This window comes from Achroia grisella, unplaced genomic scaffold, assembly GCF_030625045.1.
Source record: "Achroia grisella isolate CSIRO2021 unplaced genomic scaffold, CSIRO_AGI_Agris_v1 utg807, whole genome shotgun sequence".
Lineage (NCBI taxonomy): Eukaryota > Metazoa > Arthropoda > Insecta > Lepidoptera > Pyralidae > Achroia > Achroia grisella.
In genome coordinates this window covers 261,387-278,868 of record NW_026713028.1, presented here as the reverse complement: position 1 = coordinate 278,868, position 17,482 = coordinate 261,387, and the positions used below count along the sequence as shown (strand labels likewise).

The following is a 17,482-nucleotide window of genomic DNA, read 5'->3' as shown; positions in this document are numbered from 1 at the left end:
AGACTTTAAACAGTGTACCATCTCAGGCTGACCTTCATGCGGTTCCCATTGGAAATCATCATGATAGTTTCTTGGTCAATTTATCACAATGCGCTAACTGGCCTGACCTCATGTCCATCTTATCATTCTCTACTGGTACCTCGCCAGCGTAAATCGTTAGTACAGCCGGGTGCACCATTCCATTATCATCATATAGAATGTATATATTTAAGTATTGCTAACTATTGCCTAGTACAAGGATATCTAGATAAAACTAGAATAGCTCGCAGCTTGAACTCTGTAGCTGGAGCGAATATTTATTTCTTATACACAATCTTGCCTCCTCAGAGAGTTTGCAAGATAAACGCTAAACTGAACGTGTAAGAATAATAATAATAATAATAATAATAGAAAATCATTTATTCAAATAAACAATTCACACTTTTGAATAGTCAACATTTTTTTAAATCTAGCTTATTCGGAAAGCTGTCTCATCACAAGAAGAATAGCAAAAACTTGTGTTATGGGTACATTTTAGATAACTGATACAAATACATAGATAATTTTTTAGTAAATACACAATACTTAATATACATAAGAGCAACCAGTCCTAGACCGTTCACAAACAATCATACTCATGAATACAAATGTTTGTGCCGTGCGAGGAATTTTAGTGAGCATGACTACTCATTCGACCATCGGACAAAAATAAAGCGGTGTGTTTACATGACCATGCGGCAATCAGACCACCGAGGTCGTCATAATATAATATTGTTACCTTTTATACATCAGACGTGCACATACACATCAAATGCTTAAGGTTTATTTTTGAAAAATATATAAATTACAATATAAATATCGTAACAAAGTCTCCAGACGCGATTGTTTATTTGTTTGTGATCAGCTCACAAACTATCTGAGAATTGAAACCATGACTATCGTTGGACCATAGAGGTTTGTTATATACTGTATTGCTGAAAATTGCATTAAAATCGGTTGTGTAGTTTAAAAGATCTAAACGAAAAGACAGCGGAATCGACTTTATTTTATACTGTGTAAAAAAGATTTATCATTAATAGATGGCAACTCCAAATAATATATTATATACACGCCCACAAAGACACTAATAATATTATACTAAATATAATTAAAAGAGATACACCAACTTTCTGAAATCTTTCAATAAATAAACTTTCCATTTAAATAATAATTACTTATACAATTGTAATACGATGACTTCTAAAGTTTCGTTTCGTACTACTCAAACTTTAGTGGGCTATTGTTAAATAATTTATTAGACGACCTATAGTTGGAATATATGTGTATGGTATTATGTACTTGATACTTCTACTTCTCCACCGTAGACATTTTGTTCTATTATGTATGAATTTTCTATGAACAACTTTTGAATGAGAACATTGTATAAATGTAATAACTTTATATAGTACTAGCTGTAATCGCGACTTCGTCCGCGTGGAATTAACTTTATTTTTCTAAAATAGAAGTAGCTTAAGTTACTCCTTATTATATCAGTTACCTGCCAAAAAAAATCCCGTCCAAATCAGTCTAGACATTTCAGGGATTACCCGTAACAAACAGACAAAGACAGACAAAATTGTAAATAAATATTATTTTGCTGTATGTACCGTATTTATATTCCTATGCATGTAGCAAAAAACGATTATTTCAATATTACAAACAGACACTCCAATTTTATTTATATGTATAGATAATACTGGAACGCGCTGATATATTCAATAGATAGTAAGGTGTAGAAATTATATAATAGACATAGGCAGACAATAAACACAGGACATTATTGTACGCAGCGAGCACTAGTTGTACCGTCGATAGCATTTTTAATTATTTAAGCTAATAATTTTAAGATAACGATTGTGAAATAATTTACTTGGTACTTATATATTTATTTATTTAAAAACTTAGCAGAACAAAAAACGACATCTCTAATTGACAAACAAACCGGAAGAAGGAAGGTCAAGGTGAAAAATCACAGTTAATATAAAAACAGAGAACATGTAAAAGTTGTACAGTACATTTTACAAGTAAAACACATACATATAAATACTTTAATAAGCCTTAGAAAAAACTACCATCGTTCTAGCTTCAAACATGACGAATTTCCATATAAACCTACATTCTCTATTTTATTTTCCCCCTAAAGAGTAAAACTGTTTCAAACTTTGAATGTCATATTTATTTGTATTTAATCATCACGCTAAAAAATAAGTTTTAAGGTTTTAAGCTTCTACCCATAAAACGACGACACTTCCATACAACCTTTCATCTCCTCTTTCAACCCCTTACAACCCTTTTCTTACATTAAAAAGTAGCCTATATCCTTTAGAGTCTGCACGTACTGTTTACCAAATTCCATTTAACTGTAGTTTGGCGTAAAAGCCCGACAGATAGACTAACAGAGTTACTTTCGCATTCATAATATTAGTACCGACTTCGCTTGCTTGTCTTGAATTTATTAGGTAAGTATAATATGAAATACTATTTGGTTTAGCAAACTAAACAAGTCAGTTGCCGCGACCAATTTTGATATTGAAAATTACAAAAGTACAAAAACAAAAAATATGTGTATATTAAAAAATTGCTTTTGAAAGGCTGTTTGTTACATAGAATAAAAAAGTGTAGCTTTGTTTGTATAAACATTTGTTAACATTTTACTGCTAAACGAATAATTGATTTTGAATGACATTTGACGTCTAGATTTTATTACAAAGATACTTTTTACTTGTATTCACGCAATTTTTTAAATTTATTTAATAAATACATAATTGCTACATGTAAGGCCTCGGTGGTCGAGCGGTTTAGCACACCGCCTTACTTCCGATGGTCGCGGGTTCGATTCCTCAGACGGCACAAATATTTGTATTCATGAGTATGATTGTTTGTATCAGTATGGGTGTTTTCTATGTGTAATATGCATGTATTTAGAAAAAAAAATCAGTTATCTAGTACCCATAACACAAAGTTTAGCTAGCTTAACTTAAGTCTAGATGGCGCTGTATGAATTGTACTGAGTTTATTTATTTCTTATTATTTATGTAACTTTAAGTTTAATGTTACTTATTTATGTACTTACTAGCTGTGCTCTTGATTTCACCCGCGCTAATTTCTAATAAAAAATGTAACCTATATGTTATTCTGATGTATAAGCTATATTACTGTAAAGTTTCATCAAAATTCGTTCATTAGTATTTCCGTGAACGAGTAACAAACATCCATACTAACAAACTTTCGTGTTTATATTATTAAGATCATAACGAATAAGGGAGTGCCTTATTACTTATTTATAAATTATCTTAAGTAATATATGTAATTACTATAAAACGGCGGCAATACAAAATTAAACGTGCAGTTTAACTGAAATGGTTTAACTCGTAAAGAGGGTGGTTTCCAGCGGTTAACTTATAACCCATTAGCAGGGCACATCCAGTGTCTTTACACAATTAAGGGAATTGTATTTAGTGAGAGATTGTGTTTAATTTAATATAATATGTATATATACTTACATATATATGTATTATATTACATAGCTGCTAACTAAGCAGAGCATATATTATACCCATAACGACTAGACAACTAATATAAATACACATATATATTTTTTTGTAAGTACATATATAATATACATAAAAAACACAAATACAAACAATCATTGTCATGAACACAAATTGTACCTACTGTGTGAGGAATCGAACCGGCTACCATCGGAAGTAAGAAGGTGTATAAACCGTTACACCTTCGAGGCTGTCAAGAATACTAAATAAATAGGTCACGACGTTATCTGTAATTAGTCTTTTTTTATTACTAGTCCTCAGTAGCTCAACTTATTTAAAAATTCTACTGTCTCTGAAAATCACTCGAATTCTATACAGTTGCTAATAAACATAGCACACGTAATATATAAGTAATGTTATGTGAAAAAGCCTATTATAGGATAGATGAATTCATAGAAGACAGCAATATCTAGTAAGAATAAGTTTATTTTCGGACAACGTTATAATTTCTTTTTCATACTGCTTTCTTGAAATATGAGCGTAGCGTTTTTGTATTGACAACGATATAGAATGATTAATAGATTGATTCTCAAAAGAGCAACAGATTTGTTTCTTATGGGTCTTCTCAACTGAAACGAATAGTCGATCTGGACGGTAAAGTTGAAGATACATAAAAGTTTCTGCGCGTATTGACGTGCATAAGTGGCTAAACAATGGATTAAGTAAGCGCCGCTGACGCACTGGCCACTCTGACTCAAATGTCCATACAGTACGGATATATGATGATGGTTTCGATGGTCTAGCGGTTTAGCACGTCCCTTTACTTTCTATGGTAGCGGGTTCGATTCCTCGCACGGTACAAGTATTTGTATTTATGAGTATGATTGTTTAAATCGGTGTGGGTGTTTTCTATAGGTATATTAGCATTGAAAATGTATTATATATTAATTTTGCATTTGTATCAATTATCTAGTACCCATAACACAAGCTCTACTTACCGTGAGACTCTTTGTGAATTCACAAGAATAGAATTATATTCATCTATACATTTACATTCATTAATCACATCATCATCATCATTGCAGCCCGGATACCATACACTGTTGAACAAAGGCCTCTCCTAAAAATCTCCACCACGATCGGTCTTACGCTGCTCGCAACCAACGCTTTCTAACGATCTTGACCAGATCTGAACGTCTACACCTGTCCCCTTCATATATGTATGATTAAAAAAAATTGTAAAGTCAAATATATACAAAAGTTTAACTTTGTCGTTGCCCTTTTTAGAATGTATAGTCGCATTCCTTGAGGAACCCCTATAGTATAGAGCATAGGGAAAATCTCCGAGGGTAGCTAATTCCACGTCCCACACGATGCGTTACGTTATGATACCTTTAGTAAAGGCGTACTTTTGTGTAACTCGCTTGGATTGGGTAAGTCTATCTTGTATTATTTCAACCGTAAAGAAGCTGTCATCTTATTCGCCAATCCTGGCACTAGGTATAATATAAACAAGTATATTTTTCCTTTCTAGCGTATTCGCTTAGTAGTTTCCAATCCCGACTTAACTGAGAAGGTCATGAGTTGGAATCTAGAATTATAAGAGGAATTTTTAGTAATGAGAAAAAATAAACCAATTCACGGCCTCGGTAGTCTAGTGGTGTAGCACACTGCTTTACTTTCGAAGGTTGCGGGTTCTATCGTGCATCTATATGTCAGTTTTGATGATCTAGCGGTTAACCTCCGATGGTCGCTAGTTTTATTTCTCTAATGATGCAAATATTTGTATTCGTATGTATAATTGTTTGTATCGGTCTGGATGGTTTCTATGTATATTATGTATGCATTTATAAAAAAAGTATATATATTTGTATCTAGTACCCATAACACAAGCTCTGCTTAGCTTGGAATTGGATGGTCCTGTGTAAATTGTCCTGAAATATTATTATTATTATTTACTATCAATGTACCGTGTCAAATTGACCCACATGCGATACATTGTGATGAGTTCCTGATGAATTGGTAAAGATAATATATATCATCGTGACATAATAATATATTATGGTTATAGACAAAGTTTTTTTTAACAACAAATCTGAACTCTTTGCTTTTCAGGATTATGTCGGAGTAAAATCCATTGGATACGACCTCTGTTCATATCTTATTAATATGATGATATATACTTATTAAAATGAAAATCAAAAACGTTGCTCATGTTTTTTACGAAAATAACGCAAATTACAGAGTATTAAGTAATACGGAATAGGTTTTGGATAGAATAAAAAGAAGTCCTGACTCCTAATACATTAATATTATATGTAAATTCGTCTTTATAAGGAATGTTTATGAAACGTAAGATTTCAAATTCAATTCAATTAGAAACGTATTGAGATTGTCTACGCACTCAACCCATCGCTCCGCGGGCTGCGGGGGCGGTTGCGCATCGGCAACTGCGGCCGGTGGCGGACACCGGCACTTCTTGTCCGACCGGCATCGACACTTACCGGCTTACAAATAATCCCTCCATTCTAAATTTTATCTGAATCTGTCCGTTGTTCATAACAGTTATTATATTAAACCTATTAATACAGTCCACTTAGTTTCACTGGCTACCCAGGACGTAAGCATTGGTCCTTTAGGAAATAAACTCGCCATACCTACGAACATCTAGAAGACCGTTATTGAAATCAAGACACGATATTGGTGAACTTTAACCCGGAGGAGCTTAAAACACATCGGGACTTAGTTGCTGTCTTCGGTGGATTGGAAGTCATTCTGTGGATAAGGATAAGGATATTTCGTGAGTCGTTCCAATTATTCCTTATTAATTCCTTCTATATCCATAAATATTTTTTATAGCACTAGCTTTCATTTCTTATAGCACTAGCTTTCATTTCTTTCAATCATAATCATTTTCATCTTTTATTTAAGTGTTACATGTTTATATTACTCATTTCGCATTAGATTCACATCTTTGTAGTAACTATCGCTTGCATAGTTAAAAGTACCTAGTTGCGCATCGGCGACCGTCCAAAGGTCAGTCGCTGCGAACAAAAGGCGGACCGGACCGTATTTCTTGGAATTTGCATAGAAACTATTTTACTATCGCTTATTGCGCATATTTGTATTTATTTCTTTTCAATTCGCACTGTCGCAATTTGTTACGTATTAATTTAATTTTAAATTTAGTTGATTACTTTCTCTTTCTTGCAATAATGGCTGATGAGTTTAAATTGATTAAAAAACGTAGCAGCTTGAAAGCTAAGCTTACTACTTTTACAAATTATTTGGACATAGTTAGCAGTTGCCAATCATTGTCGGAACTACAGCGCTTAGAGTTACAAAGCCGATTTGCTAAAATTGATGCCTTATACGAGGACTTTGATAATTTGCAGACAGAAATTGAGTCATTAGATACATCGGTGGCTAAGGTCGAGGAACCTACGTTGCTCGCCAACAGTTTGAGGACTTGTACCATCCGCTAGTGGCGCGGGCGCGTAGTTTACTGGCCAGCGTTGCGCCTAGCGAACAGATCTTCGAATGTGCAGTTTCAGGCGGCGCAGCATCGATGCAAGGTGGGAATGGTTCTCGTAATTTTGTCAGACTTCCCAAGGTGGCCCTTCCTGAATACCATGGCAGCTATCAGTTTTGGCTTGAGTATAGGGACACCTACATATCCTTAATACATAAAAACACAGACATAGATCCCATAAATAAATTCCATATACGCGCCTCCCTTAAAGGGAGTGCGGCAGAGATAATTAAAAATTTAGATTTCACAAGTGACAACTATCAGGTAGCTTGGGATTTGTTATGCGAACGCTATAACAATAACCGGCTACTTATTAATAATCACGTGCAAGCTTTATTTAATGCCACACCCATACAGAAAGAATCATGTAGTTCGTTACGACAATTAATAGATTTAATAAATAAAAATTTAAGGGCGCTTAAAACATTAAATGAGCCTACTGACAGCTGGGATACATTACTTGTTTATATGATGTCTAACAAATTAGATCCTGTAACTAGCCGTGGCTGGGAAGAATTCAGAAATTCTTTATCCCAATCACCCTCATTGTCCGAGTTTTGTATTTTTAAGCAATAAAGCAGATTTACTTGAAACATTAGAGGAAAAATCAAACTCAAAATTAACAAAACAAGAGTATTTTAAACCTAAAAGTTTTATTATAGCTACAAATAAAAATTACAGTAATACAAATACAAACTTAATTATCAAAAAATGTCCTATGTGTTCTCTGGATCATTTGTTATATACCTGTGAAACATTCAGGAATTTGCCTATTGAAACACGTATTAAAAAGGCAAAAGAATTCAAAGTTTGTATGAATTGTTTACGTTCTGGTCACATAGAAAAAAGGTGTAGATTATCTGGTTGCAAATATTGTAAAAGTAAACACAACACGCTTTTACACTTATATTAATATATATGCCTTCAACATCTAACAACGTTGCCTTGTCTGCCGATGCTATACAGCCTGCTACTTCTTCGCAATATTATGTCCACAGCTTTGGTGAGAGTGGTGAGCAACAGCGGCGAGCGGCAACGCCCGTGTTCTTTTGGACAACGGTAGTACAGCCAACTTCGTCACTCACAGTCTATGTAACAAGCTGGGTATGTCGCGGCGTAGTACGAGCTCCACGGTGACAGGTATCAACAGTCAGACCACTAATAGTACACAGTCTTGTAACCTCGAAATCGAGTCTTATTGCAGTGACTATAAGGTCAATATTAATTGTCTTATTCTGCCTGAAATCACTAAAGTGCTACCATCTTCAGTAGTAGATATTTCTCATATTCCTATCCCCGCAGGATTACATATTGACCCTACTTTCAATATTCCGTCAGCCATAGACATCCTTGTGGGGGCTGAAATATTTTGGAACATAATTGGTAGTAGCAATATCGATTTAGGTAAAAATAAATAAAATTGTAGAAACAAAATTAGGATGGATTGTGTCTGGCCGTGGCTCTTTATACCAATTCATTTAGTTCACACTTTTGTCATTTTACGAAAGACATTAGTGACCCTAACCTAGACCGTTTCAACTCGATTCTGTTTCACCGAAGCATTCGTTGTCATCAGAAGAACGCGCTTGTGAACAGAATTTCATCTTAACTACGACTCGTAACGCAGACGGTCGCTTCGTCGTCACAATGCCACTAAAAGCTGACCCTAAGGTGTTAAATTCATTCGATATGGCCAAAAATCGATTTTTATCGCTAGACTTTCAGCGAGATCCCTCATATAAGGATAGAGATATGCAATTTATGTCCGAGTATGAATCTTTAGGTCATATGACTGAGGATAAAGAATTTAACTATAATTCAAAAAACACCGTGAATTATTTTATGCCTCACCATGGTGTCATCCGCGAGTCGAGCACCACTACTAAATTAAGGACTGTATTTGACGCGTCTGCCGTTTCCACTTCTTTCATTAAATGATATTCAAATGGTCGGTCCGACCGTCCAAGACGATCTTTTATCTATCCTGATACGTTTTAGGCAACATAAGTACGTAGTTTCATGAGACATAGAAAAAATGTATCGTGCTATATTAATACATTCCTCGCAGCGTTCCTTACAGCGTATTATATTTCGTAAAAATCCTACGGAACCTCTTAAATATTATACATTAAATACTGTGACGTATGGCACCGCGTCTGCACCATATTTAGCGACAAAATGTTTAGTTAGTTTGGCAGACGGCGCGAGCGATGAGAATGTAAGGATGTCCATACAACGCGATTTCTATGTGGATGACTACCTAAGCGGTAGTCATACTATTCCCGATACCGTAAAGCTTTGCAAAAAGGTAATTTCTATTATGTCTTCTGCACACTTTAATTTGCGGAAATGGCAGTCTAACAGCCCTGAGATTTTATCCGAACTCACAGGTAATTCAAATAATTTAATTGATACCTTAGATCTCTCAAATAATAGTCACGCGTCATCTAAAACCCTGGGTTTACACTGGTTGTGTGACACAGATACCCTATCGTTCTCCATTAATATTGATACAAATAAATTAATCACAAAGCGTCACATCCTGTGTCATCAGTCAAATTTTCGATCCACTGGGCCTTGTTGGTCCCTGTATTGTGGAAGCTAAAATAATACTGCAGAAATTATGGATTAATAAATACGGTTGGGACGATAAGGTATCGCAAGACATTGTAGATCTGTGGTCATCATTTTCTAGCACTCTAAATTATCTTAATAATATGAGAATATCACGATGGATTTCATGTGACTTCAATTTCATATGAAATTCATGTGTTTACGGATGCATCCACTAAAGCTTATGGTGCAGCTCTATACGTTCGTTCCATAGACAACAAAGGTTCAGTGAATGTGCAATTATTAGTCTCTAAAAACCGCGTAGCACCTATCAAACCCACAACGGTTCCTCGTCTCGAGTTATGTGGTGCGCTATTAGGTACAAGACTGTGTACTAAGGTTCTGGACTCTCTTACTGTACCTATTTCTCGATGTCAATTCTGGTGTGACTCCACGATCGTTTTGGGGTGGCTGTCTACCCCACCGAATCAGCTTAAACATTTTGTCAGAAATCGTGTTAACGAAATACAAGAGGCAACCGCTAAATACTCGTGGAGCTACGTACCGTCGAGAGACAACCCAGCAGATCTTGTGTCCCGTGGGATTAAAGCCAATCTTATTATCGACTCCACTTTATGGTGGTCAGATGAAGTCACTGGCCGAAAATGCCTAACGATAACATAGACCAAGATTTACCGGAAGTTTTATCTCATTTTATTGACAATTCAAATAATTATACACATAAATGTTATTCTATTATACATGACTTAACTATTAAATATTCAAATTTTAACTATTTACAACGAATCGTAGCCTATTTACAAAGATATATATACAATTTAAAAAATAAAAGTAACAAAAGATATGGATATTTATCTATTGAAGAACTACAAGCTTCATTAACTTGTATAATTCGTAGTGCTCAACTCGATATGTTTCCTGTAGAGATTGAAATCATTAAGTCAGGACAACCACTGCCACGTAAAAATAAATTAACTTCATTGTCTCCGTTTTTGGATGACAACGACATTATTCGTGTAGGTGGCAGGCTTGACAATTCCCCATATGAATACAACATTAAACATCCCATACTCTTATGTAGTAAACACCATCTCACTAGGGCTCTATTTGACATGTATCACAGACGTCTTCTGCATGACATTGCTTTTAATATACGGTTACTGGCCTTTAGGAGGCAGAAACTTGTCTAAAAGTATCGTTAGCAAGTGTATTACATGTTTCAGATATAAAGCACAAAACCTACAGCCTATTATGGGACAGCTGCCTACAGAAAGGACACTACTAGAATTCCCTTTTATAACACTAGTGTAGATTATGCCGGGCCCATATTGATAGCGAGCCGTAAAGGGAGAGGGTGTCAATTAATAAAATCCTACATCAGCATCTTTGTTTGTCAAGCAGTGAAAGCTGTTCATCTGGAGCTGGTTACAGACCTCACGAAAGAATCATATATGGCAGCTCTAAACCGTTTCGTATCTCGTAGAGGTCAACCGCGCAATATCTTATCTGACAACGGTACCAATTTTGTCGGTAAGTAATGAGTTGCAAAGATTTTTACATAGTTCAAACGTCGCTATATATTCAAGAAGGTATACAATTTTCCTTTGCTCCGCCATACTCGCCTCATTTCAATGGTCTGGCTGAAGCAGTTGTTCGTTCTACGAAACATCATCTAAAAAGGTTACTTAAACTTACTCATCTTACATATGAGGAAATGTCTACATGTCTCACTCAAATAGAGGCAATACTCAATTCCCGTCCACTTACGCCGCTATCCTCTGATCCTTGTGATTACTCTGCCCTTACTCCTGCTCACCTACTAATTGGACGACCACTTACATCTATTCCGCATCCACAGGTGGCCGACGTCAACATCACTAGATTGGATATCACAGAATAGAACATATTAAGCAGCACTTCTGGCGTCGTTTTAATATCGAATATGTTTCTATGCTGCAGCAGAAAACAAAGTGGTCCACTTCCTCAGGCAACTTGGTGCTGGGGACTCTGGTCCTTATTAAGGACAAACTGCTGCCACCACTTCTATGGTCGCTGGGTCGTGTCGTCCAGGTCTACCCAGGCAGCGACGGTGTCAGAGGGTCGTCGAGGTGAAAACCAAGAACGGGACTATTCGTCGCGCCTTCAACAACGTGTGCCCACTTCCACTTCATTGAAGACTACTCTTCAACCCGGGCAGTATGTCTACGCACTCAACGCACCGCTCCGCGGGCTGCGGGGGCGGTGCTGCGCATCGGCAACTGCTGCCGGTGGCGGTCACCGGCAGTTCTTGTCCGACCGGCACCAACGCTTACCGGCTTACAAATAATCCCACCATTCTAAATTTAATGTACATCTGTCTGTAGTTCATAACAGTTTTTATATTATACCTATTAACACAGTCCACTTAGTTTCACTGGCTACCCAGGACGTAACAGAGATATCGATCCAAATTATCATAAAATATAACAATAAGAAATTAAATTCATACTTTTATTCATAATTGCATACGTATCTTATGAAATTATCATACAGAGCACGATTGACAGTGTTTTAAGAAACGGCAGGTTCATGTAAAATATTGCCGTCCTGTTCTCGTGCGGATTTCTCACGGTTCAACCGCCCTTGAGGATTGGTACAAGAGAGAAGAGACTAACCATTTATAAATTTTATTATATCCTTTAAGATTTACAATAATAACTTTAAATTTATTTCATATATAGTATTTTTATTTATGTCTATTTTTATTTTTTCACCTATGCAACATGAACTGTACTTTATTTAAAAAAAATTGCAATAATTAGTTACTCGTATACTTCATAATATTAACCCATCGTGGTAAATTGACCATGAATTTATCACGATGGTTTTTTGATGGAGAACCACGCGGAGGACACGATACGATAGTACGTTGCTGGCTATGTGGTTATTAGTCCACATTACTAACAATTCCCTTCTCCCTTATGCTATACCATAATGTACGAGTATCTTATATATAAAATTCTCGGGTCACAATGTTAGTTACCATACTCCTCCCAAACGGCTTGATCGATTTTTATGAAATTTTATATACATATTCAGTTGGTCTGAGAATCGGCTACTATCCATTTTTCATACCCCTAAGTGATGAAGGTTGTCTACCCCTAATTATTTTTTATTTTTTGGGCAATATTATTTATTTATATTTTTTTATTATGTGTCATTAAAAAATACATATAACCATAAATTTTCACCCTTCTGTCACCAACCCCTATATTTTTATAGCGTTATTATATTAATATATATGGCAAAACAACGTTTACTGGGACAGCTAGTCTTAATATAATATTATAAACGCGAAAGTTTGTGGGTATGGATGGATGTTTGTTACTCTTTCACGCAAAAACTACTAAACGGATTTTGATGAAACTTCACAGTAATATAGCTTATGCATCAGAATAACACATAGGTTATATTTTTTATTGAAATTTAACGGGTGAAATCACGGACATAGCTTGTAATAAATATTAGCGGTAGATACCCGCTACCGCTTACACTTACCCGCTTCAGGCTATACCTCACACCAACCCCTATACGCGACTCCGTACGCACGCGCCACCCCAGCCCAGTAAAAACCCCTGACTTGCGTATTGCTGATTTTTTCCAACAGTTAATTAGGTCCTAACCAAAGTTTCCCTACTAGCCAATTATACTAAGTGTTTTTTTTTATTCGCACCAAATATTTGGAATGCCTGAAGGGTTAATGAAGAAAACTACGGCGAGATCAAGTTCAAGGTCGCTGTATTAAGATCAATATAACATACAGATAGGCAGCGCGTTTCTGTCTATGTTTTAGAAATAGAAATAATATTTATTCAAATAAACTCAATGCTTTTGAATAGTCATATATTTTGGACTACCAATCATTCGGAATGATTCGATCAATCGAAATCACTCATTACAAAAAGAATGGGACTCATTACAAGAAACATGTGTGTTGTTATTTTGAATAGATGTTTTTTTAATAAACAATTGCACAATATCAAGTAACAGACATGCGATAATCAACATAATAACCGCTACACACTCATTCTTAGTGCAATCAGACAATATTGTCAGCGCTATGAATTTTAAGTATTTTCTACAAAAACTATATTGCGTTTTTTTTTCATTAATCGCAACTAATGCTGAAATTATTAATGTTCAATAAAAATTGTTAAACAAAATAGAGAACGATCAAAGAAGTGGTGATTAGACGAGATTCATAGCTAGTGAGGACTGATTAGATGAAGCAAATAGGAGGAAGCTATTACTCATAGAGTAAACAAATAAGGAATTTAATAAGGCTATAATAAAGCATACTCTAGACTGCGCATCTTTTATGAATTAATAGAAAATTGTGCCTTCCTGACTTAATGGTATACGCTGTCATAATACCAATGGAAGACTATTCATTATGAAACGAATTCACCAGGAGATAATATTGGGTCCCGCGTAGAGGTCATTGAATCACACGAATATTATAAACGTGACAGTTTGTATATATGTATGTATACTCTTTCACGCAAAAACTACTAAACGTATTCACCATGAAACGAATTCTCCAGGAGATGATGTTGTGTCCCGCGTAGAGGTCATCCTAAATCGCACTAATATTTTAAACGTGACAGTTTATATATGTGGGTATACTCTTTCACGCAAAAAGTACTAAACGGATTTTAATGAAACTTTAGCTTATACAGTAGAATAATACATTGGTTATACATTTCACATGGATGATACCGCGGGCACAGCTGATACATGCTAGCAATGATCATTATTCCGCAGTACTGAAAGTAAGTAACTAAGTAGGCAACTAAAACTAATACTGACATAATATATTACATGTTTTTTTTTTATATCATAATTTGAGCGCGTTTGACCGCAATCTCAACTGATGTTAAGTGATGATGTGGTCTAAGCTGTTATAAAATAATGCCTATTCACTCTTGATTTGAAAGACCCAATGTTGTAAGAGGCAGGAAAAATAGACGCTGGTAGAGAGTCCACTCCTTAGCTGCTCGCATAAGGAAAGATGATGCAAAACGGTTAGTTCGAGCAGCTGGGATGTCAATAGTGTAGGGGTGGAGCCGCTCTCTACGTCTTGTTGTACGTAGATGGAACGGTGCTGGGGGAATGAGGTTGTGCAGTTCTCGAGCACATTCGCCAAAATGGAGCCTATAGAACACCGATAGACAAGCTACTTTACGTCGGTGATTAAGACTTTGAAGCCTCTTAGCTACAAGTGATTCGTCCCCGATAAGTCTCCTTGCTCGTCTGTCGATTGAGTCTAGAGCGTCAAGTTGGTACTGAGCGGATCCATCCCATAAGTGGGAACAATACTCCATGCAAGATCGGACCTGTGCTTGGTATAGCGTTAAAAGCTGTCCAGGCGTGAAGTATCTCCTAACCCTTGAGAGGATATTATATGTATTCTATTCTTCTAATATATATATTCGATACAACCCCTTACAACCGTTATTTTGCATTAAAAAGTAGCCTAGCGTGATAGATAGAGAGACAGACAGAGTTACTTTCACATTTATAATAGAGAGACAGACTTACTAATGAATTAAATTGACTTAATTATGAAGCTGAAAAATAATGTATTCATTCTTCTATGTACATATATATATATATATATATATATTCGATACAATCTTTAACTCCCTTTTCAACCTCTTACTACCGTTATTTTGCATTAAAAAGTAGCCTATGTGCTTTCTAAGGGTATATACAGTCTGTGTACAAAATTGTATTTCAATCGGTTCAGTAGTTTTGGCGTGAGAGCGTGATAGATAGAGAGACAGACAGAGTTACTTTCACATTTATAATATTAGTAAGTATTATGAAGCTGAAAAATAATGGCGTTGACAAGACTCGGATTAAAATATATGCAGCAAGCTGCCAGTGTAGATTAACTTTGTGCGAGTTTGCAGTAATTTCATATACACCCACAGAGTAGCAAACGAACAGAGGTACTACATGTTGAGGAGCAGGTATTACGTACTACTAAAACTAGATAATTGTGAATAATAAAAATAATAAATAAATACAATGTTAAAAGATCAATTACAAAAAATAAACAAAAGAAGAACAGTATATGTTTGACGGCCTCGGTGGTCTAGCGGTTTAGCACATCGCTTTAATTCCGATGGTCGCGGGTTCGATTCCTCGTACTGTACAACCATTTGTACTCATAAATATGATTGTTTGTATCGGTCTAGATGTTTTCTACGTGTATTATGTATGTATTTACAAAAAAATATCTATATATTTCAGTTTAACAAAATGAGCTAGCTTCTTGTCAATCCTTCACATTTTTAAGGCACTCCGAACTGACTGTAGATTTGACATATCATAAGTCTGTAATAGACCTACATGAATAAAGATATTTTGATTTGATATGTTTAGTACCCATAACACAAGCTCTACTTACCTTGGAACTGAATGACATTGTATGAATTGTCTAGGGATATCATTATAATTGTAAAGAAATGAAATTTTTTGCTTCCATATATTTATATTATTGTTTACAAAGAAAAAAAACAAAAGAAGAACAGCAAATGACATAGATCATAAGTAATCCAATTTGTCTATATTTTTTTATAAGACATACCTACTACCTAACTTACACGCAGTGTAACAGCCACCTTTCGAGTCATACGATTATCATTATTCGTCGTATTTGAAACATTTAATATTCTCTATCTATAATACAAACCTACAATTTCGTTATTCGAAACCGTCATTTACGATATTTTAACATGTAATTTAGCTTCTACCCCATTTTACTATCTGTAATAAAGGATTACTCCCAAAATAACAACTCATTGACAATCGATATTAGGAAAATTAAACGAAAATCTACAATATCCAACTGATAAATTAACAATGCATAATCGAAAATATGTATTGCGTTTTATTCTTATTATAACACACAGCATACACACTTTAATTTTATTGATTTCTATACATGTAGCTATAGATTGCTACCCATGTTGTTAGTCTAATTTCTCCATTTATCTCTGCCAGATGACCTTTAACCTAACAGGGATCTGTGAAATATATAAATTCCAACCCTTTTGTTATATTCAAGTAATGGAATCAATATTTATAAAGCGCTCTATGCATATTAATTTCCTCAATTGGTTTGTAAAATGTCGGTGTTCATATTTTTCAGACCATATTTTTCCAAAAACAATTAAATATAACAAATCTAGAAATAAAATACAACAACTGCACAGAGCCATCTAGACCCAAGTTAAGGCTAGCTAAAGCTTTTTTATGGGTATTAGATAACTAATACGAATACATAGATATGTTTTTATTTCGTAAATCCATACATATTATACATACTAAACAATCAGATCGATACAAACAATCATAGTTATGAATACAAATGCTTAAGCCGTGCGAGAAATCGAACTTGCAACCATCGGAAGTAATGCAGTGTGCTAAACTGCTAGACTGTGAGAGAATACCATATGGCATTATGGTAAGCTCACCTGTTTTACAAAAGTTTTTTTATTCAATGATTTTTTATTCACTCTTTCACTCAAAAACTATTGACGGATTTTGATGAAACTTTACAGTAATATAGCTTATACGTCAGAATAACATTGACTATAATGTAAAAAGATATTATGTAAATTGGCCGAAATATAATGAATCATGGAAGTGTGATTCAGACGAAGTTGCGAGGATCATCTAGTAAATAATAAATAAATAGTTTTTTCAGTGTAATATCTCAAAGAGTGAACAGTAATAGGCAAGTAAGGGAGTGATATCAACACATACTCTTTGCCTGTTGAGTCGCTGCGAAGTGTCCACATTACTCTTTAAGTAAGCC

At 35.1% G+C, this 17,482-nt stretch overlaps 1 pseudogene; it reads left to right on the top strand.

Moving 5' to 3' along the window:
* Positions 1–6,250: 6,250 nt before the first annotated feature.
* Positions 6,251–11,701, top strand: LOC131851756 (uncharacterized; annotated as a pseudogene).
* Positions 11,702–17,482: the final 5,781 nt, after the last annotated feature.